This window comes from Cryptomeria japonica, chromosome 6 (genome assembly GCF_030272615.1).
Source record: "Cryptomeria japonica chromosome 6, Sugi_1.0, whole genome shotgun sequence".
In the NCBI taxonomy this organism is placed as follows: domain Eukaryota; kingdom Viridiplantae; phylum Streptophyta; class Pinopsida; order Cupressales; family Cupressaceae; genus Cryptomeria; species Cryptomeria japonica.
Genome location: NC_081410.1, coordinates 464,588,186 through 464,613,074, shown reverse-complemented (window position 1 = coordinate 464,613,074; position 24,889 = coordinate 464,588,186).

Below are 24,889 nucleotides of genomic sequence, written 5' to 3'. Positions count from 1 at the left end.
GCCAACTGCCTAGAGCTCACTGCTCGATGGGAAGTCTCACTAACTTACAAGGAGGATTATACAAATCCAATAACTTGTATTGCTTTATAATAGCATCTTCAATGCTAGATTTAGTACCAGTTCCTGCTCTGTTCTTTACATATACCCCTTAACCTATATTTTGCACAATAGGTCTTCCTAATATTTTCCTTATATTTCTATGTCTCCTTATTTTATGTCAACTATGATCTCTTTTATATATAAGAGTCATTTTACAATTTTGCCAAGTTGGCTTACAAAATTTTTCAATAATAAACAAAATATAATAAAACAAAATCTTGTCAGCCTCTGTGCCGGTATACTTCCTTTCTTCTATGCCATTGTCAGTATCCTGAGTGCCGGTGTAGAGTGTGATCTGTTGATGTCGGTATAATGTCTTTGCTGGTCCATAGGATTGCAAGGTTGTCATCAATGACAAAATCTTCAATCACATACAATGTCTCATTGGAGTGTGCATATGCCAACAATCTCCCCCTTTGGCATTGATGGCAACACTCATGAGAAATTTCAAAAATGATCCGAAAAATGTGAAGTCCAAAAATGTTACCAAAAATGTGTGTTCTCCCCTTGAGCATATGATTCCTGTGATATTGAATTTTCTCATCCTACTACTCCCCCTTTGGCATCAATGACAAAGGTTGTCAAGATATCAGTAGAGTTTATAGTTTCAACCTTGTAACTAGGTGGTTACAATTTGAAAAAGATCTCCCAAAATCAAGTTTATATTGTCCATAAAATTTTTGCTATCCTTTATTGCTTTTTCTGTTCTCTTCACTATGTCGGTGAGATGCTACAAATGCTCTGCCAGTGTTTTCTTTCCCTATATTAATGCCTCAGATACTTCCTTCCGTAGAGATGCTAGATAGTCCAATCTTGGACTTAGCTTTGATCTCAAATGCTTTGCCTTATTTACTATTCTTTCTTTATCTCTTTCCAATTTAAGTAGTTCTTCCTCAAAATTTGTTATCTTCTCCTAAAAAATTGATAGTGTATCAGGTGAGTTGACAAAAATATCTGCAAGTTTATTGATCTCATCCTGTACCTTGCTCATTTTCTTGTCTATATCTACAATCCAAAAGTTTGTTTTACAGGTATCTTTGTACAGATTTTTGTACTCTTTCAACAAATTACATAATTCTGGTAGAAGTGTGTCAAAATCTCTATTACACTTCTTTATTTTCTCATCAAAGAATTTCTATTTTTCAATTTCTACCTTATCCTTCAATGACTCTTCCTTTATTTTGTCAATGTTTTCTGTGATATATTTGCACAGTGTATCAAGTTGTCCTAAAGAATCTTTGTTATCTATATTACAGTTAGGAGCAATTACCTTCAAAATTGGTATGGTATCATCAATTGCTTTGTAAGCTTGTGAGCTGTAGTTGGTTATTTTCTTGATTGAAACTAATAGTACCTCAATCACATTAGTTGATTTGTATCCTGATGATGAATCAACAATCTGAGGACCAGTGGAAGTAACCAAGCTTGTATTGACCTCTAATAGGTCTGTTTGTGTCTGCATTTCTTTAAGAAATGGTTTTTATGCTTCACTAGTTGCTGGTGGCACTGTTTCCTTATGTAGTAGGATGAGAAAATTCAATATCACAATTTTGAACATGGTTTTAATTTATTCATCTCCTAGTTCCTCAATGTTGCAATGGATGTACATTCTAGGGTCTTCAACATAAACAACTCCCTTAGGAGTTTGAGAAAAAGCACCTAAGGTATCATCTTTCTTTGCTATCTCAGGAACTAACTGAAATATGGGCCTAGGTCTTTTTATCACTTCAACAACGGTAGGGTTTGCTATATATTCAATTGCAGAGGTGGATGCCATGATTAAATACCTTTTACTACCTTTAGGATGGATGATTGCTTGGAGCATTCTTGCTTCTTGTTCGAAATGCCTTAGCTCGGAATCTTCGTGCTCTTCATAAATTTGAAATCTCAGTGAAATGAAATGGAGCCAAAACCTTAATTTTATAGTGTCTATTCACCATCTACCACATTAATTGCATGTCGGTTAAGTATTCACTTAACATTGTTTGTCGGTAATAAGTAATTTTCAACTTCTTATCTCTAACCGAGGGAATAATAATACATGTGTCATTAGATTGCCAAACCCTCAAAGAAACTTTCTTCAATTGGATAAAGAACTTCCTGCTGATGGAGCACTGCTCTGTCCTTCTCATAAAGCATCACTCTGTCCTACCAGTGAAGCATTGGTTTGTTCTACCAGTGGAGGAGTATTCCCAATATTTAGATCAGTTTTTCTAATCCATTATTTTGAGAATTCTTGCTTAACCTCTTCAACTTTTTCTTTACCTTTCAAGCTAGAACTTTTGTTGTCTACCAGTGTTCCTTTGCTTCTACAGAATATAGCAATATGCCCAATTTTGTTACATGCATAACAAGTTACATTATTCTTTTGAATAGCTTTTCCATAACCTATGTCAGTTTGTGTTCTGCATTGATTAGATAAATGTCCAAATCTTCCACAAACATAACATCTCACATTCATTCTGTAGTTTTCAGAGTTGTGACCAACTTTGTTGCATTTAGAACATTCACCGGTGGGTGTGTTGATATTCTGATAATTTCTAGATCTACATTCATTTGCTCTATGACCATACTTATTATAGTTAAAGCATTTTCCATTGGATTTATAGGCATTAGGTTGTCTTACCGGTTTGTTGTGATCTTGAGTATTTGTAGTACTAGAGATTTCACCAATTTCAAAGCCAATTCCAAAAGTGTCACCTTTAGGTTTTTGATTCTTCAACAAGGTGCCAAGTTCTTCTGAGCTTTTCTTGAGTTTTTCTTTATGTTGATTTGCAGTTTCTAGTTCTCTTTCTAAGACTTCCTTTTGTCTCATTAGTTAATTTGATTCATTCTGAGTATGCATCAGATCTGTCTTCAACATGTCATTTTCATAGCTAAGTCTTGTGTTCTCATTTTCTGCATCACTTAGTCTTCTGGTCAATTCTTCTTCATTCTTCTTCCTATCCTCAATCTCTTTGCAAAATCTCATAGTCATATCCTGCATCTCATTCTTTGTTGTCATTATCTCTTGTTTCAACTTGCTTATCATATCATTAAGTGATTCCTTTTCATCATTCTCATTTTGCAATTTTTCACAAAGTTCTCTTCTCTTATTTCTTGCAATAGTAAAATGTTCTTGAAGTTCCTGAATGATATCCTGAGCTGCCCTTAAATCATCTTCTAGTTTGATATTTTTCAATTTCTCTACATCATAGTCTATAAGAGCTCCTTCAAGTTGCTTCATTATATTTTCCATCTTTACCGGTGTCATGATCTTCCTCAAGCTGTTAGGCTTCTAAAAATAGAGGACCAAGCTCTGATACCAATTGTTAGGAATCCCATAGATACTGAGAGGGGGGGGTGAATCAGTATCTAACCGGTTAATGGAGTTTCTTAACTTAAAACATGCAAAACACAATATAACAGTGTACCAGTATGCAAGAAATAATGCAATAAATAGAATCAAGAACATCCACATGAAAAGCACACCATAACAGAAGATTTTAATGAGGAAATCCGATGTGGGAAAAACCTCAGTGGGATTTGTGACCCACAATATTCACTCACTAGTCAATAAGAGAATATTACTTACAAGAGGGGCCTGCACATGCAGGAAGCTCAACTGCCTAGAGCTCACTGTTCAATGGGAAGTCTCACTGACTTACAATGAGGATTATACAAATCCAATAACTTGTACTACTTTACAATAACATCTTCAATGCCAGATTCAGTACCGGTTCCTGCTTTGTTCTTTACATATACCCCTTAACCTATATTTTGCACAATAGGTCTGCCTAATATTTTCCTTATATTTTTATGTCTCCTTATTTTATGTCAACAATGATCTCTTTTATATATAAGAGTCATTTTATAATTTTGCCAAGTCGGCTTAGAAAGTTTTTCAATAATAAACAAAATATAATAAAACAAAATCCTGTCGGCCTCTATGCCGGTATACTTCCTTTCTTCTATGTTGGTGCTAGTGTCCTGAGTGCTAGTGTAGAGTGTGATCTACTAATGCCAGTATAATGTCTTTGCCGATGCCATAGGATTGCAAGGTTGCCATCAATGAAAAAACCTTCAATCACATACAATGTCTCATTAGAGTGTGCATATGCCAACAATCTCTTCAAGACAAGATAGATTAATGTGAAAACCTTGCCAGAGAGAATGTAATCTTGAAGAATGAGATGCAATCTATTGTGAGTAAGCTAACAAAGGAGATAGAAGAATGGAAAAAATGAAGAAACCTTGACTCAATCATTAAATAATAGATCTAATTAATGTTGCAAATTGACATATGAGAATGATTAGTTGAAGCTTGAATTGGTGCAATACAAGAATGATGAACAAAAACTTGAAAGACAGATCATAATCCTGAGAGATGAGCTCTCTACTGCTAATGAGTACAAAGAAAAATTCAAAGCTAGTTTATCCTAGTTGGATGAGATGTTGGAAAGTCAGAGAGATAGGAAAGATATGCAAGGAATTGGATTTGAGAAAGGAGAATCGTCCATTTTTGGACAAAGAAATCATCAAAAGGATAAGAAACCTCTAGTAAGATAACCTAATACCAATAAATTCAATGGTAAATGTTTTGTTTGTGGTAAATTTAGTCATATGGCAAGTCAATGCAGAAGTAAGATGAATAATGGGATGATGAATAATGTGATGAATAATGGTCCTACGTTTACCAATCACTATTTCACATGCAACAACTTTGGTCATAAGTCAAACATGTGCATAATAGTGATAAACAATTTTCAAAATAAGAGATGCTATGATTGTGGAATGTTTGGGCACATTGCTAACCAATGCAAGATGAGACCAAATCTGATAAACTTTAGGCCCGTGAAGAGGAATTTTGTTTGCTATGCATGCAACAAACCTGGTCATATTGCAAAATACTATAGAAGTAAGAACATGAGTAACAATGGTATGGTGAACAAGAATAATTTAGATGAAAAGGGAAAAGCAAAGGTGGAAGAGAACATGGATTAGCATAAGAAGTTGTGGGTGAAGAAGGAAGATTCAAATGTGCAAAATGCCTCCTCACCTAAATTTGATGTTGGAACCTCATCCGGTAACTAGGGCAGTTTTGCCTTAGGGGAAATATTTTCATTCATATCTTTAAAACCCCCTTTCAGAGATCTGTAACTAGTTAAGAATGGTTGTAGATGATGGAATTAGTTATGCAATTTATATCCAAAATAATTCATGGTGATTTGAGATTCTAGTGAGTGAATTCATGAAAAATAAGGTATTAGAAAGTCTTTAGGGTTATGCATTTATTACTACTAAAAGTTAGGTTTCAGAAGCATAAAAGAGCATTCTTCTATTCATTTTTTACATTGTGAATGAGAGTAAAGAGCAAAGCAGCATAGTGAAAGAGATATAGCAATGAAATCTGAGCTTGTAGTGATTCAACAAAGATTCCTTGCATCTAGTTGTGATTAAAAAAGTATTTATCCATTTTCAAAGCTATCAGTTCATACCCTAAATTTTAAAATCACATCATCTTCTGGCATTGAAACTCCTTTTGTTGTCAAAATCACTGAAAGAACTAGGCTTGTATTCAAGAAATATTCATTTAAGTTAGTTGAAGATGATCTGAATGGTGAGTTTTCTTCTGTACCATATGAAGTGTTGCACAATGAAGACATTAAGTCATACATACATTGTAGTATCAAAGAATTGGGCAAATCAGACATGTTATCTCTGTATGCTAAGCATGTTGGAAATATATGTTAAAATTGTTTGCATTGTCATTGATGTCAACATTGTGCTTCAGTTGGATATGGTTTTGCCCTGGTTGGTTACTGCGGTGGAAATGTTAATGAGGATGAGGTTGTGTCAAAGATTTTGAGAGTTCTACCTCTGACTTACAAAATGAAGGCTACTATAATAAATCAACTCCAGACAATGTCAAATACCCCTGTTACTAGAGATACATTACTTAGGAAGTTGACTTCTTTTGAACTTGAAGAACTTGGAGATCAGAGTGCTACTAAAACTAAGATTGCATTTAGAGAATCTGCCTTCGGTAAGTAGAAGATAGACTGGAAGGAGTTATATGATAAAGATTTGGAAGACATCGAAAGAGAAGACAAAGAACTTGAAGAGTTGGAAGCCCTAATTACCAAAAGAATCCCTAAAAGACCAGTTGGAAGTAAGTATAAAGGAAAGGTTCCTTTTAAATGTTTTTCATGCAATAAGATTGGCCATTTTGCTTCTAGATGTCCTGAAAGAGATGCTAAGAATCATGAAAGATTTATGAGGGATTATAAACAAAATCTAGAATATCAGAGAAGACCTATATTTAGAAGGAATAAGGATACATTATGTTACTATGCCGGTGATGATGATTTTGGTATTACTAATGATGATGATGATGAACCTATGAGTGGACCTTGTAATGAAATCTTTGACAAAGATTGGGTCTTTATTACTATTAAGGATGATTCAACAGAACTTGTCATTGATGCAAATCATACTGAGGAGAAGGCTCTAGCTGCTAAAATTGAAGAGAAGGATGAATGGGTTATACATAGTGGCTGGTCACATCACATGTCTGGCGACAAGAGGATGTTCCTGACTCTACAAGAATTTAATGGTGGACTAGTTAGATTTGGAGACAACAAGGCATGCAGGATCAAAGGCAAAGGAACAATATCCTTGGATGGTAAGACTAATACTGATAATGTTTATTATGTTCAAGGTTTGAAGCATAATCTTTTGAGTGTAGGTCAGATGGTGGATAGAGGATTTCATTTACAATTCAAAGATGGAAAGTGCAAGATTATCAATAGATCTGGATTGGAAATTGCATCCTGAACTCAGACCAAAGGAAATATTTTTCACTTGAACATCAGTGAGAAGACTTGCTTGATTGCTTAGATTGATGAAAGTTGGCTATGGCATAAGAGGACGTGTCATGTGAATTTTGATTGCATAGTGAAGATCAACTCAACACAGGCTATCAGAGATTTGCCCAAGATTATCAAGCCTCATAATCTGCTATGTAGAGAATGCCAAATGGGTAAGCAAGTTAGAACTTCTTTCAAAAGCATACCTGATAAATCTAATGAAATTCTTGATCTTATTCATACTGATCTGTGTGGAACAACAAGGACTAAGAGTTTTCAAGGTGATAGATACTTTATGTTTCTTATTGATGATTATTCTAGAATGATGTGGGTTGCATTTTTGAAAGAAAAATCAGAAGCTCTTGAGAAATTCAAAATTTTCAAAGCTATGGTTGAGACAAAAATAAGATTGAAGATAAAATGTTTAAGATCAGATCAAGGCGGTGAATTTACATTTGGTGAGTTCAAAAACTTTTGTGTGAAGAATGGAATGAGAAGATAATTTTTTGCACCTAGAACTCCATAGTAGAATGATGTTGGCATAATGGATGAATTGATTATGTGTTGCACTGATGTTTTGTCATTGATGTCAACACTAGTTGTTATGGTTGGTTACCGACCGACAAGTTTTGGTTATAGGAAGAAGATCTAGTATTACCGATAGAAGAGAATATATATTGGACACTTCCGACATGTTTGGATCAGTGAGGTATGTTTAATTTCATGTGTTATATGTTTTGGTCAGTTGGTATTGGCTTGGTAATCAGATGCTATCATACACTCTGGTAAACCCTTATCGGCACTAGTTTAAGGCTTTATCGACAAAGCCTTCATTAAGGAATCATGACAAGATGCATAGTTGGTGTTGGTACAACTTCTTCATGGATTTCAAGATGCTAAAGATGTTCTTTGATCATGCTTCAACTATTTGAAGATATTGCTTTGGTGTAGTGGACCTAGAATAGGTCTGGTACCTATCTAGGTTATGGACAGGTATCATGCTAATGTGTACTCTACATGTTATCGGGATGTTTCGAGAGGATTTATGGATCTGTTATTGTTGTTTTGGTCTTAAGCTGACATGACATATCATTGTAATATGGAATTATGTAATGATATTATTGTAATATCTTTTAGGTGGCCAACCTAATCATTTTAGGCCTTAGGGTTTGTATAAATAAGAGGTAGAAACTCTTTGTAAAGTATCATGGTTATTGAAAGATCATGGTCAAGGAATGTAATGTACGAATATTGTAATATCATTCAGGCAGAGGAGTTGGTCGATCATTGGTGATCGTATTAGATTCAAAAGAGCATTTAGTCCTCCGACATTAAGCTTAACCGGGACTATAATCAGGCATGGTAGATGCTATTTCTAGTAGTTCACTCTATTGGATTGTTGTCCATTTATCTTGAGATGGTTGTAGCCTCTCTATAGTTAGTGAGACTCTTTTGTAATGAGCAGTATGCTCTAGGTAGTGTGCCTTCCTGCAAGTGCAGGCCCCTCATTATAACACATACTTTCTGCAGAAGTATCATATGACTATGGGTAGGCTTCCCACCATGGTTTTTCCCTTTCTGGGTTTTCCATGTACAAATCATGGTGTTATATGGTATGGTTGCTTTGCATTGATTATCTAGTTAATTATTAAGTTATATTGTTTACGAGTATCTTTTCCTATTGACATCTGTATGTGCTTTACCAGTACTTGATTTGTTTAAGGTTGTATTGTGGATTAAAAGTTATAATCTATTAACAATTGATTCACCCCCCCCCTCTCAGTTATTCACCAGTTATTCTAACAATTGGTATCAAATCATTGGTCCTCTTTTACAGAAGCTTAACCGCTTGAGGTAGTTCCTATAGAAACTAACACTTCTAATCCATCGACAACTATTTAGAAGAGAAATCCCTAAGCTTGATGAAACAAATTATGGGATATGGAAAATTCAAATGGAGACTCATCTTAGATGTCTTGGAAAGGATATTTGGGAGATCAATGAAAAATGATACACACATTATGATCCGACATTTGGCAATCCTGTTCCTGTAGACCTAGATAAGAAGAATGAAAATGATTGTAGAGCTAGAGAATCCCTCTTGTGTGCAATTACTGATCAGTAGATTATGGGATTGACTGATAAATCATTGGCTAAGGTTATGTGGGACAAATTGCAAACTCTGAATGAAGGTGACCCTATTGTCAAAATTGCTAAACTTGATGGTTACCGGGTAAGATATGAAAACTTGAAAATGGAAGATAATGAAAGAATTGTTGTGTTTATGGAGAAAGTAAATGAGATTGTTATTGGAATTCAATGTTGTGGAGGATTTCTAAGTAAAGATGAAATAGTTTCTAAAGTCTTGAGAGCCCTTCCACTGGCTTACAAGATGAAGGCAACTGCAATTGATGAGTTAAGAACAATGACAAACACCTTAGTTAATAGAGACATTCTGATTGGGAAATTATCTTCTTTTGAGCTTGAAGAATTTAGATCTTTGGAGCTGTGAAATCTAAACCTTCTTTCCATGCATCATCATCAACATCTACCAGAAAAAGTGATTGGAAATCCCTATATGCAAAAGAATTGGAAGACATGAGGAAAGAAGATGAAGAACTTGAGCAACTTGAAGCCTTATTTGCTAAAAGAATACCTAAAGGACCAACTTGAAGTAAGTATGAAGGAAAAGTAACTTTTAAATGTTTTGCATGTAATAAGATTGGTCATTTTGCATCTACATTTCCTAAAAGGAATGCAAGGTTTGAGGAAAGAGTTAAGAAATCATTTAAGCCTAACTGGAACAGATAGAGATTCAAGAAAAGCAAACAATGCTACATAGAAGATGAGGAAGGAGTAACTAATGACTCTGGAGATGAACTAATAGAAGACTTTGCTTTTGGATCTAACAATGGAAAGGAATGGGTGTTCTATGCTTTGAAGGAAGATGAACTCGAACTGGCTATCAAGAATGAAGAAAAGGCCCTAGCAGCAAAAGTTGAAGATAAGGATGAATGGGTAATTGATAGTGGATGCTCAAATCATATGACTAGAGATAAAGGGAAATTTTTGTCCCCGCAAGAACACAATGGTGGTCAAGTCAGATTTGGAGATGACAAGGCATGTATGATCAAAGGTAGAGGTATTATTTCTTTGGATGGAAAGAATAACACTGATAATGTCTATTATGTAGAAGGTTTGAAGCATAATCTTTTGAGGGTTGGTCAATTGGTTGATAAGGGTTTTCAAATTTAGTTTAAAGATAGAAAATGCAAAATCATAAACAAAACTGGTTTGGAGATTGCAACCGGTGTTCAGACAGAAGTAATATCTTTAACTTGAACATTGGTAATAAGACATGCTTGATTTCTCATATTGATGAGAGTTGTCTATGGCATAAGAGGTTGTGTCATGTTAATTTTGATTGTATTGTTAAGATCAGTTCAACTAAGGTCGTTAGAGATATACCTAAGATTATGAAGCGTCATAATCCAGTATGTAAGGAATGTCAATTGGGTAAGCAAGTTAGAAGTTATTTTAAGAGCATACATGATAAATCTAATGATGTACTTGATTTGATTCACACTGACTTATGTCATCCAACAAGGACTAGAAGCTTTCAAGGTGATAGGTATTTCATGTTGATTATTGATGACTATTCTAGAATGATGTGGGTGACTTTTCTAAGGGAGAAGTCTGAAGCTTTTGAGAAATTCAAGATCTTTAAAGCGAAGGTTGAAACTAAAACTGGATTAAAAATCAAATGTCTAAGATTAGATCTTGGCGGTGAGTTCACTTCTCATGAATTTAATAGTTATTGTGAGACAAATGGAATCAAGAGACAACTATCTGCACCTAGGACTCCTTAGCAAAATCGAGTAGTGGAAAGAAAGAACAAAACCATTTTGGATGTGGCTAGATCTATGATGATGGAAGCAAAATTGTCTCATATCTATTGGAGAGAAGCAGTGAGTATAGGAGTCTACACATTCAATAGAGTTCACATCAAAGGTGAAACCAGTAAGTCCCCTTATGAACTTTGGTTTGGACATACACCTATTGTTAAATACTTTAGAATTTTTGGAAGTGTGTCAACTTGAATTTCATCATCATAATACTACTTGCAATATATTAGTTTCATAAAATACAAAGGAAATGCTATAGGAAATCCAAACTCAACCAATGAAACTACATGAAATACATATAAAATAAAAACATTATTTCTACCTTCATGATTTAAGTCTCCTTGTGTCCTAACTCCACTATTCCTAGTTGTAGATGGTGTGCTCTCAGACAAGCACTGATAGCTTCTAGGATGACATGTGAAGAATGGACTGATAACTGATAGTTAACTGATACTATGATATGCAATGCTAAATGATAATGATAAATAATTATGCTAAATGATTATGCTATTTTCTTCAAGATTAAAACTCACGGATGCATAAGTTCTCACAAATGATTATCTTGAAAACTCACTTGAAGACTAACTCTTTCTCAACTCAAACTCCTGATTTTATAGACTTTGAGAGGATAAGATGATGTGGCTTGGATCAACGGTTATGATTAGATCTGCAGATCTGGATGGCTGTGAGAAAAGGTGAAGGTTGAGAGAAAAGGAGGGAGGAGAAGACAAGTATCACTCATCTCACCTTGACTACGTTGCTGACTGAGAGAATCTAGGGATGGTTGGAGAAGATGTAGGCATGAGAGGACAAGTGGACTCAAGTCCTTCCTAAGATGTAGGGATGTTGGAGAGAATATGGAATAAAATTTAAGAAATATGTGTACGTACACAATATTTCATTAAATTTGGAGGTTGGAGATAAGTGGCTAATAAATGTTTTATTTATGTTAATTTTGTTGAATTAATTTAGCCACATGCTTGATGAGTTGGCAAAGGGAAGATGAAGTGGAGATGGAAGGTAAGTTGGAAAAGGGATTAAATAATTTAGAAATTATTTAATATTTGAGACTATAGGATAGAAGAATAACCATTAGATATTAGATATTCAAATGATTGGAGGAAATAATTAAATATTAGATATTTAATTAATTTAGAGGAATCAGATAGATGAATTAATTAATAAAATATTTCAATTAAATTAATTAATAGAAAGACATGAAATGAATTAAATAAATTAATCTTTTCAAATTAATTATTTAATAGAAGAATAAGTATTAAATAAATATAAAATATTTATTTAATCGCTCATAGCCATTTTTATGTGTATACATTTTGCCCCTCTTTGAAATGATGTCGAGACAACATTGTTTCAAAGATTAAATCAAGTCTTGATAGTGTGCCTGATGAAGATTGAAAATCCTGATTGTGTGCCACCTCGGAAGATTGATCGTGAATTTGTTGAAAATTTTGGATAAGTGATTGATCTCATGATGATTGAAAAGGTTCATCAATTAAATTCATTTGTGAAAAATAAATAAAATTGCCCCATTGAAAAACATTAATTACCCTTCCGAATAGTAAATATAAAATTAACCGAAGTTAATTTTAATCTCATTTGCATCCTTGTTAGCTTATGAAGAAATTTTCTTGGTGAGGTGGCAAAATGGTAATCACATTGGAGAACCATTGATTTGAGCACGTTCGACAATATCAATGACCTCCTGAGTATGGGTATTCGGTATGTATCTTATCCCAAGCTTTTTGCAACTTGTTGTACAATTTTTCATGTTTGTTTAGCGTGTTTTTAGTTATTTTGAATTTTTTAGATTTTCGGCAATTATGGTTAGCATTTTTGTTTTCTTTGTTGGCACTTTTGCATGTAAAGTTAGCACATTTGATAAGTTTAGCGCATATGCCCATTTTGTTAGCATATGTGTGATTTATGTTATTGCTTTTTCTTGGTCAGTGCTTTTTCTTTTAGTGTTTGCGGGTTTGATGTTTAAGACAGTGCTTTTGATTGTTTCACACATATGCTCGAAGGTTTAGTGCTTTTGTGAAAAAGGTTCACGCATATGTTTAGTTCAATGCTTGCATTCAATAGAAAAGCACTTTTGTTTTAGATGAATGTGTTTGATTTTGATCATGTTAATATTCACTTTGATGATTAGAGTTAGGCATTTGGATGCACAATTGTAATGAATAGGTACTTGATTATGTGATTTGATAATGTTGATTAATTGGATAAACGATTGATTGATTTGATTGGATTGGATAGATTATCTCTAAGAAACTAATTTAGTATTTTATGAAGAGAATAGAAGAGGTTGATTGAACTTAGTGATTGATATAAAACCATGATTGGTAGGTTTAGACTGATTTGATAGCCTGATTTTCTTCATGTGAAAATATTTACAAATTGTTGATGTGATAGATTAGTGATGTCTTTGATTTGATAGATAGATGATAGATAATTGATTAAATTCTCTTGGTAAATAGGAGAAACTTGATGTTCTCCAGTGTCGGGAGAAATTCTCGGTGATGTGGCACTTAGTGCCAGAGCTTACACAAGAAGAGGTGAGACATATAGATGCATGCAGATTACACCACTTGTTATACATGCCTGATATTACCTATAATAGGGGATTGTTGACAGCTTTAGCTGAGAGATGGCATAGCGAGCGTAACACTTTCCACCTACCCATGGGTGAGATTAGCATGACGCTTGAGGATATCTATAGGATTCTCCACATCCTAGTGACTGGTGAGTTAGTTCAATATGATTTTCAGGATAGTGTAGGGACAGAGGCTTGCAGAGCCATATTTGGTAATGAGAGCATTTCAAGAGGAGAGATCCAATGGGAGGATATGATTATGTATTACAAGACTCTCCCTGTGATTCTTGCAGGTTTGATTGGGGGATTCATCTATCCAAACAAGAGATCTTGAGGGTTTACTATTGGTTGGGGTGAGATTCTTTAGAGCATGATGCAGCATCAGACTCAATATGTGTGGGGTGTTTGTATGCTTGGTCATTTGTATCATGATCTTCATTAGGTTTTTTTCGATGAGAGTGCTAGTCTATTGACAAGATGCACACTTTTGCAGCTCTGGTCTTGGGAGCACATTGCTATTTCTCGGCCTATTCATCATAGAGTTCATGGTGAGAGGCAACCATATATTTATCTGTATGCAGGTATCCTTACTCATCATAAGCTCGGTAAGATGGAGTATTGGTGTTGGGTTCTTGATTAATTGGATAGTGTTATTGTTACGAGACTTTTTCCCATGGAAATAAATTGCAATAAATATAATTAAATAAATGTAATTATGAACATTATTATAGTTATGAAAGGGTGTGATTTTTGGTAACCGCCCAGTTGTTGGCATTCTACACTCGATGAGAATATGGTTGATGTTGTCACTGATGGCAACCAATTGATAACAGGCTCAACAGGTTCACCGACATCGTAGACATCATCTACCAGCACCAATAGGCACATTCACTGGCATCCAAATCACACCAACAATGAAGTATATCGGCACTCAGACTGACATGTGACAAGTTTTGTTTATGTGAATTATATTGTAAATGTAATTAATTATTTGTAAGCTGACTTGGTGTATTGTAAAAGACTCATATATGTATGAGATCTTATAGATCATTTTGTATAAGGATATGGTGATTATTATTGGTATATGTAAGACAGCGAAAGGTTTTTATTAAGGTAGCTGACTGAGCTTAAAATGGTACTGAATCAAGCATTAGAGATGTTATTTTAAGCAGTACATTGTATTGGATTTAATTATCCATTTTGTAGTTAGTGAGACTCTTCTATTGAGCAATGAGCTCTAGGCTATTGGCCTTCTAGCATGTGCAGGCCCCCATGTTGTAAATAATATTTATTCATATTGGCCAGTGAGTAAATATTGTGGGTCACAAATCCCACTGAGGTTTTTCCCACACTGGGTTTCCTTGCCAAAATATCTTGTGTTATGGTGTGCATTTATGTTGTCTCTGTTATTTCTATTTGTTGCATTATTTCTTGTTTACCGGTACACTAATTTGGATTGCAAAGTTATAAATGAGTTTAAATATTCCATATATCGGTTAGACAATGATTCACCACTCCTCTCAGTATCTTTGGGACTATCATTGCATCTAACAATTGGTATCAGAGCTTGGTCCTCTATTTGCAAAAGCCTAACAACTTGAGGAAGATTTTGAAACCGATATTGATGGAGAATTTGAGAAAATAGTTGGAAGGAGCTCTTGAAGATTTTGATGCAGAAAAATTGAAGAATATCAAACTTGAAGATGATCTAAGGACTACTAGGAATTCATTAAAGGACTTCAGGAGAACCTGGTTATAGCACAAAACAAGAGGAAGGAACTTCATGAGCAAATGCAGAAACATGATGATGAAAAAGAAACTCTTAGTGATATTGTAGAGAAGTTGAGACAAGAGAACACTAACATGAGGAATGAAATGAAAGATTTAACCATGAGGCTATGTAAGGATATTGAAGATAGGAAGAAGAATGAATAATACTTGACTAGGAGACTTAATGATGGAGCAAATGAAAATTTGAGACTTTGTCATGAGAATGATATGTTAAAGACAGATTTGATTCACATGCAACATGATAAAGAGGAGCTTAGGAGACAAATTGGCATTCTAGAAAATGAGTTGATTATTGCAAATGAATACAAAGACAAATTCAAGAAAAGTTCAAAAAGGCTTGATGACATGCTGAAAAGACAAAAACCTAATGGCGATATGGTTGGACTTGGATTTGAACATGGACAAAGTTAAGAGACTACAAATAATCAAGATCATAGTAAACTAGTAAGACAACCTAATGCTTACAAATTTAATGGGAAATGTTTTAATTGCAACAAATTTGGTCATAGAGCAAATCAGTGCAGATTTAGAAATAATCAGAATACAAACTTACCCACTGGTCAATGTCCAAATGCAATAAAGTTGATCATAATTCAGAAAATTATAGAATGAATTTGAAATGCTATGTTTGTGGTAGATTTGGACATTTATCTAATCAATGCAGAACACAAACCGGTCAAGGATATGGAAAAGCTATTTAGAGGAATAATATAACTTGTTATGCATGTGACAAGATTGGGCATATTGAAATTTTTTGTAGAAGCAAGACTATACCAGTGAACAATAAAGGATCTAATGAGAAGGGAAAAGAAAAGGTAAATAAAACAAAGCAAGAATTCTCAAAACAATGGATTAAGAAGAGAGATCAGAAAGTTAATGAATCTGTCTCTGCACCAATCGAATAGAGTAACCCTCCACCGGTAGGAGATTCTTCATCTAACTAAGGAATAATCCTTAGGGGGTATGGCAGTAAGTTGAAAATCATGCATTCTACACTCAGTTGATGGTAAGAAGACACATTTCTTCTTTACTGAAAGATATGTTAAGATTTCACTTAATTGACAAGCATTTAATGCGGTAGTTGGAGAACATTCTAGCTATCAAGCACCAAAAAACCCTCATTTTCATCCACCAAGCATCCAAGCATTTAGAGAGCATGAAACTGAGCAAAGGCATCCTAAGGTGAAGTAACAAAGTGTTTTTCAAGCATTCAAGGATTTCAAGTAAGAGGTATTTATCTTTCAAAATGGCATCTTCATCTTCTGCACCTAAGTTTATTGCAAACCCTACTATGGTAGAAAATATTAAGAGCCCTAGACCCATGTTTAAGACCATCCCTGAAATTGCCAAGCAAGATGATTCTATTAGAGATTTTTTGAGAATTCCAAAGGGAGTCAGTTTTGCTGAAGACCCTAGAATTTACATTCACTGCAACATAGAAAATTTAGGGACTGATGATTTGAAGAACATGTACAATGATGTTATTATTGATGAACAAGGTTTGGTTAAACCGGAGCACAAGATTGTAGGAGACCTAAGATTTGTTAAAACCCTTAACATACTTGAATTTTCAAAGGAGGTAGTTCATCTTGTACTAAGCAAAGTTCATGGAGAGTTCATGTGGCTAGACTCTATTTTTAAATCTCAAAGGAAGTGTTGGTCACCAAATCTGGTTAACCTAAGAACACCTGCAAATCTATCTATGAGATAGCCAATCTCAATCAATGAAACACTTCAGGGCTTGGACAACATCACATAGGATACTAATGATCCTCCTCCAATTCAGGTTCTGCTAAACCTAGGGGAGGACACCCTTTTGATGCATAAAATTTAGACTCATTACCCACATATGACAGCATCAACAAAGCAGACAAACCATTCCACATGCTCACCCAATTTAGAAACACACTACAAATTGGCTAAATTTGTATAAACCATAAATGAAAATAGAGCTTGGCATGAAAAGAGCACAAACTCCTAAACATAAAGGGAAATAGATTTGTCTTTAATTTGAATTAATCTAAAACTATCCCCAAATCTGCAAGACCAGTGCCTTGTTTATTGGGCAACAGAGTCACACACAGAACTATAAATGTGCATCCTAGTCACAAATTGGTTCTCCTTAAATGATATTCCCACATTAATACCTTATACTAATGCATTACGCAATCCATTCACAAGATCATCAGATTTGGGCCACATTCCATTATTCATGACTGATCATAGAGTTTAAAACCTTCATTGAAGGATACCCACAAGCAATCACACAACCTCCTTGAAATTGACAAATTTTATCCTCCTTGAGGATTGAATTCATAATAATGAAAAACATATACAGAAACAATATTGTGAAAAGTTACTCATGCCTGACACAAGTAAGGTTTGCAACTAGAAAACCATCTACTATCCTGTAATGTAATCTCTATACCTTGAAAAGATCCATAGAATTGTACATATTTGGGTCAAGAAATTCAGAAAATGGAAGCCATGAAAACTGGAGCACTTCCTCCCAAAATTTTGGAACCCTTACAATAAGAAGGAGAGGGAAAAACATTAGGTCTCATCAAAACAAGCCAAGTGTCTCTTTTTTCAACTGAATTTCATTTCCTTTTTCTTTCCTATGGAATCTGCTCCCACAATATCCAAAATTTTCTAAAATTAACTATCGGATTGGATTCCTTGTCCCAAGAGCTTTCCAACAATATATAATACTTGCCATTTCGAGTAAAAATAGACCTCTGGGCGAATTAATCATTTTTGTGTGCACAGTCATTTAAATTTTTCAATTTTTTATATAGTTTCAACTATATATTTAACTTTGATTTTTTGGCTTGATTTTGCCCTAACGCCTTGCCACGTGGCAGCCTATAATTTTCTCGCAAGGTCTACTAGTCACCACCTATCTATCGGGTTTGCCACATGTCTGCCACCTCAGCAATCTGGTCTCAGTCTTTCAATGGAATTTCTTCTTCGGCGAGCGGTCTATAGGTCTCATTGAACATGCAATTTCATCGAAACCTTCAAGCCCACCGCGGACCACCACCTAAGTGCCATGTCACTATCGAGTCTGCCACGTGTCCACCACTTGTCTGTCAGGTTTCAGTCTTTCGGTGGAATTTCTTCTTCGGCGAGTGGTCTCATCGAACATGCATTTTCATTGAAACTATCAGGCCCATCGTGGAATGCCACTTTAGTTTCATGTCACTGCTCCATCATCACCACCTGGACCTACCAACTAGACTACCACCTAAGCACCATGTCACTGCCATGTCAGCGGGACCCGCGAGTTGTCTTTCTACCTGGACCCGCCACCTATCTTTCACCATTTCACAGAGGTTAACATGCGAGCATCTCTCCTTCATGAAGTCACGACAACCGTTGGATCCTCTAAAATTTCTCACTGGTTAGTCCGCTCCTCTTTAAAATTCATCTGCCTCGAGATCTATGTCTGCATGGGGCCACCTTGTCACCACTTGTCGGCCTCCTCGGCCACCACGGGAAGCACGCGCATGTGCATGGGGTCTGCTTGGGTGCCCATCAACACCTTGTGTCAAAAGCCTCTCAAGGCTTTGACATATTACTTGTGTGGAGCTTTGGTTATAAAACATCAAAATTATCTGCTCCCCAGCCAATGTGGGATAAAGCATTTTAGTCTAGAACTGCACTTTTGAAGACTTCTTTCTAAGTTTTAATGGCGCCAAATGCATGTGCTTAAGCTTTCTGTTGCTTTGGGGTTTATTTCCTTTTACCTCATGTTTCTGCACTCACCATACATCATGCAGAAGGAAGAGATGATGAAGGCGATGCAATTGGCACTATGCCTACCATGTGCATTTGCTAAAATGCTTTACAAAACCCTCTTACTAGCCACGGAAAGGGAGGATTTTGGAGTTTCAATGCCTTTCCTCACTCCATATTCCACACAAGAGGAGGGAATATGGTTGAGTGCCCAACAATTATATTTGATAAAGTTTGCATTGCCCGTTTTAAACACCACCACCAGCAAGGAGATGGGGCATGACTAGCATTTAACACTACCAATTTGCATTTGGTTTTAAAAGTTTTTGAAGCCTTCTTCAACTTCAACGCCTTGCCAGAGGTTTCATGTGGGGGAGGAGGACTATAATTTTTGTTTGCATTTGAAATTTAATGTCCCCACACCCATTACATAGGGAGGAGGATGCTAGAGATTAATGGAGAACACCTGCCAAATTGCAATTGCTTGAAAGTTTCACACCAGCAGCTGGAAAAATTCTGCACTAGCCACGTTGCATTTGCTGAAATAGTTTAACCTTTTCCAATTTCACTCTCCACGCAGTAGGGAGGACTTGCATTACATTTGCCAATTGAATTTCTTGAAGCCTTCCAAACAACCACATTTAATTCCATGTAGGGAGGAGCTGGGCTAGCAATTACTAGAAGTTTAATTGGCTCTAGCCAAACACATTGCTCAGAGAAGATTATTTGTATTACACCTACCAGACTACATTTGTTTGAAAGTTAAAAAGATTTAATCTACACCACACCAAAGAGGACGTGAGCATAAGTCTGCAAATTTGCAATTGATTGAAAGATTTCAATCCCCTCTCCAACATCACACTCCACCTTCTAGCTCCATTTTGCTTGAATTGGGAAGGCATTCATTTGTTTCAACATTTTATCTGTGGGATAATAGGCATCCTGGAACATATAATATTCTTCATTCCTCATGAACTCCTTAATACTTAAATCATATAACATATGATTTAAAGAAACAATTTAAACCTTGCCTGAAAAGATGCATGAAGCAGCAAGCCAAGTCGGGCCCCAAAGTGGGTCCAGCTAAAAAAAATTTGTTTTCATGCAATTGAACTCTGAAATGCCTCACAAACCTTAAAAATACCTTTGGAAATGATCAGAACCATTTTTGGATCATCAAACTGAGTTTTGCAACATTCAGGCACTTACGCCACATTTTCGCATTTAATCGCGAAGACGTAATTTTCAAACTAGTCAAAACACCTTTCCAGACCTCGCCATCTAACAGGCGTGTACTCTGATATACAAGCATGAACTCTACCAACCAGTTTTTGAAGATGAATCTTGAGCGATGAGATATTAATTGTCGAAAATGACCAATAGGCTTTGTCAACACTGCAGACCTGACGACGTCAATGTTCAGGCAACACATGATGCCTTTCTTAAAAATATTAGATGATCTCTGCAGACCCTCAAAACTGAGATATAGGTACCTTGAAGTACATATCAAAACTTAGAATTCTTAGTTCAACCAAAATTTTGATTGGGTGCAAATGGTGCGCTCATGAAAATGGCTACTTTAACTGATACGATAATGAAAGTACGGATAATTGAAACAGATGGATCAAGAAACCCTTCTGAAAACTGATCAAACGGATTGGTAGGAGCTTGAAATTTGAAACATAGCTTTTTGTTTATACCAGTAATAGTCCAAAAAAAATTCTGACATGACACTCACTGAGGCAACTTTTACATTTGTGCAAAATAGGGCTCTGACTAGGTCCCGAAACAAGGACTTGCCAAAACATACCAACTGCAAACGGAATGAGGTTGGCAAACTGAGCAAATGGATTCATAAGGACTTGAAATTTTGCAAGATAACTCACATCTATGAATAGAATTGAATCCATTCTGAATTTCTTCATGATTATCAATAGGGAAAAATATATAAGCACTCAAAGTAGGCTACTCAATAAAATCTGCATTTGTGCCTAAAATACACTTTCAGCTCACCCCTTGAAATGGGTACCTGATAAATTGATCCTAACTAAAATTTGAAAGATGCACATCACTGCATAGGTCAAATGAAAGGTCTACAACAAGTTTCCAAAGCCTTACCCTTTGAAAATCAACTGGCTCCATTCTACCCCCTTTCTAACTAGGCCACCTGAATGAGATTAGGTGCCTTCCTGAAAATGCAATATCAAAATTTTGAAATGGGGCTAAAAACTTGACTCAATTTTAATGAGTCCCAATAGGAAGCAATCAAGGTAGTTACTAGTTTACCCTCAACTAGTAGTAGGCTCAACAAAACAAAGAAGATACCTAACAAGGGTGTTATGGACCTTACTGGAGCTACATCCGACAACAGATCTCTTAGGGTTAATGACATTACTGATGCAAATGTGAGATATGTGAGCATGGAGCTTGCCTATAAAGTAACTCATACAAATAGATTAAACTTTGTTTCCAGCTTATGCATTCATAGTGCATATGAGATGGTCAAGAACAATGCTAGGATTGATGTCTGTGAATGGATTAAGGATGAATTGATTGATAACCTCAAAAAGATTAAGGGTGACAAGAAGGGGACATTTCATTTTGGCAACTTACTTGTGTGTTTGATTATTTACTTCACTAGAGAGATACCCGACATTGGTCATAAGGAATTTTGTTATGGCATCCCAGTAGGCAAACAAATCATGGAAGCTATCACTGGTATGGGCTTTAATAGTGACAACATTATAGCATACTACTTCAAAAACTTCCAAACTAAGATGAAAGCTAGAGAAATGATACCATAGAGCATTATAGACAAGTATGATAAGAAAATCTATTTTGTAATCAAATGAGATGAAACATTGATGGAATTTTTTACTCCTAGAACTATTTGGATAACAAAAATGGGTTATGAAGTTGATCTAAATATTCTTGAAGCATATGCTAAAACACTTCTTGATGCACCTAAGGAACCATATGAATAAATTTTTGGTAGTGCTGAGACCATTGAGAGTGTTGTTTCAATGCAGAAGTAGAGAAAAGTTTATCAAAGATGTATCCAAGATGGCTAAGGAGGTTAAGGAAAATGTAATGAAATTGAGTGGTATATCTACTAGTGAACTGGAAGGACTGAAATCAGAAGCTCATGTTTCACCGATTGTCACTTCTTCAGATATAGATAGTGGAAAAGCAGTTGAGTTCAAGAGAGTTGAGAGGAAGAAGAAAACCCTCACCAGTACCTTCTCCTTCTCCTAAAAAGGGAAGGACTTTAAGGAAGAAGCAGCAAACTGTAAGGGAGCCTAAGAAAAAGATAACACCAAAGAAGAAACAAACTAAGACACCAGATACCCTTACACTAGAGGAACTGGTAAATGAGATAACTCAAGATGGTAATCTTTGAAAAGTAAATAAATATTATCATTCATTCAAGTGTTTTGAGAAGGAGACAATAGAGGCTAGTATAATTTTGCATCTAGACATCTATAAGAAGGTTTTGATTGAAGTTGTAGATGATCTACCCAATGACTTGTATATAAGACTAGAAGCTAAAAGAATGTCAGTAATGGAATTAGATAAAAAGTTAAAAGTTGAAGCATTATTGGCAATACACCTTGTAAATTCTAAAGAGTAAATTGATGAACTAATTTCTAAAGCAAAGTGGTCAGTTTTTGTAAGTGGACACCAACAGGTTAGCTTGAGGGCAGGGAGACTAAAAGAAATTGCTGATGAAACTATAGACAAATGTGACATTATTTTTGTGGAAAAAGAAAAGAAAGAGGAAAGGGAGAGATAGAAAATGGACAAATATTTTGCAAAGGTATACCATAAGGACAAAGGTAAGAGAAAGATTGGTAGTATACCTGTTATAAAGGTCACTGATAACATTCCTCCACTAGCACAGGATACTCTGCCAATAACTTCAAATACACCGGTACATACAAACAATCAATCGAATGAGGAGACTAAAGAAGTTACACATGATGACACTAACCCTGATTCTGAAATTCTTTTCACTATGAATATAGATACACAAGATTTTAACATTGTTGTGGATAAAGAGACTGCAGAAAATAAGGCAGGAGTCATTAAAAACAGTGAGATCTCTGAGTCACCAGCACACACTACTGACTGTCAAAACATTGAAATAAAGGCACAAGCTAAGCAACCAGAGATTGGGAAACCGACAAAGGATAAGGTCACTAACACTAAGAAATCAGAGTCAGAGAAATCGACAGTTGCAGAGGTACTTGCTCAGACTGAAAAACCAAAAGAAGCAAGGGTAATAAATCAGATAGAGAAACCAATAGAAAATGTAAATAAAGAGGAAGCAATTGATGGAAACAAGGAAGAAATAGTTAAAGAAATTGGGCAAGTATCTATTGAAAGGAAATCTATTGCAAAACCAAGCACATCTACTAGACAATTCAGATCCACTAATGTAATAGATGTTCTATTGGATTCTATTAAGAGGATAACAAATTGCAATGACTTATCATTTAAGGCAATTGATGAAACATTACCTATCTTGAAGATGATTGCACCAACCTGTAAGATATATCATATTGAGGATTCTTTAGGTAAATTGGATGCATTATCCAAATTTATTGTTGAAAATGTTCTAACCATAGATAAGGTGAATGAAGAAATTGTAAAGGAAAGAATAGATAAGAGAAAGGTGAATTCTTTGAGAAAACCATCAAAGATTGTACTAAACACATGGATTCACTATTACCAGTACTTAACTCAACAATTTTGGAATATAAGGAGCTATATAGAGAAGCTTGCAAGCCTCACCACCTAACTAGAGATATTTATGAGAAAATTATGAAGACACAAAAGGAGATAGATGACATTGCAGATAATATGATAGGTTCTTCGGGACTTATCTTAGTTTTTGAATAGGAAATGGTAGTTTCTAAGGAGAAGTTAGAAAAACTTAAGAAAGAGAAAGAAAGGATAAGGTCAAAGGCCCAAGAACTGAAAAGAAAACTTGGTCCAAGATTGGACAATATTATTACTCAATAGGTTGAGCTATCAAAGGCAACAATTCAAGGAGAATGGTCACTGGAGAAATAGGTGCACTATCTGACCGACATGATCCAACAAATACAAACCATTCTTTTTGACAATAACAAATTCATGCAGAGCCTGAATCTAATTTTGGCAGACATTTTTCAACTTGCACAGAACTACAGGCTATGAGGTAGCATTTTTGTATTCTTTGATTCTTTTTGACATCCTTTTCCATTGATGTCAAAGGGGGAGTAGTATAGAGAAAAATAAATGCACAGAGGAGATCACTTGGTCAGGGGGAGCACACTTTTTTTTGGATTCATTTTTGGATAACAATTTTGGATTTTTCTCATGAGTGTTGCCATTTGTTAGGTCCCAGAGACAACTAAGAGGGGGGGGGTGAATCAGTTGTCAAATAAATTCAAACCAAAACAACTTAACCAACTTAATGCTTAATACTGGTAAACCAGTTCAATATGTCGATAGACAGATTTAACAGTTAATTGCTATACCAGTAAGGATTAGTGCATGAAACATAAAGACAAAGTCATCCACAACACATAACACCAATATTTGTATGTGGAAACCCTGTAAGGGGAAAAACCACAGTGGGAAACCTTACCCACAATTAGATGATACTATTGTAGATAGTAAGTGTACATAAATGGGGTCTACACATGCAAAAAGGCCAAGCACCTAGAGCTCACTGCTCAATCACAAAATGGGAGTCACACTAACTACAGTTTGATGGTTAAATCCAATAAGAATGTACTGCACAAAATAACATCTTCATATGCTAGATTCAGTACCGGTGTAGTTCTAACTGTCTTCACAAAAACCCTCCTTCAATCTTCAAATGATGTCTGCATGTATAGCTCTGC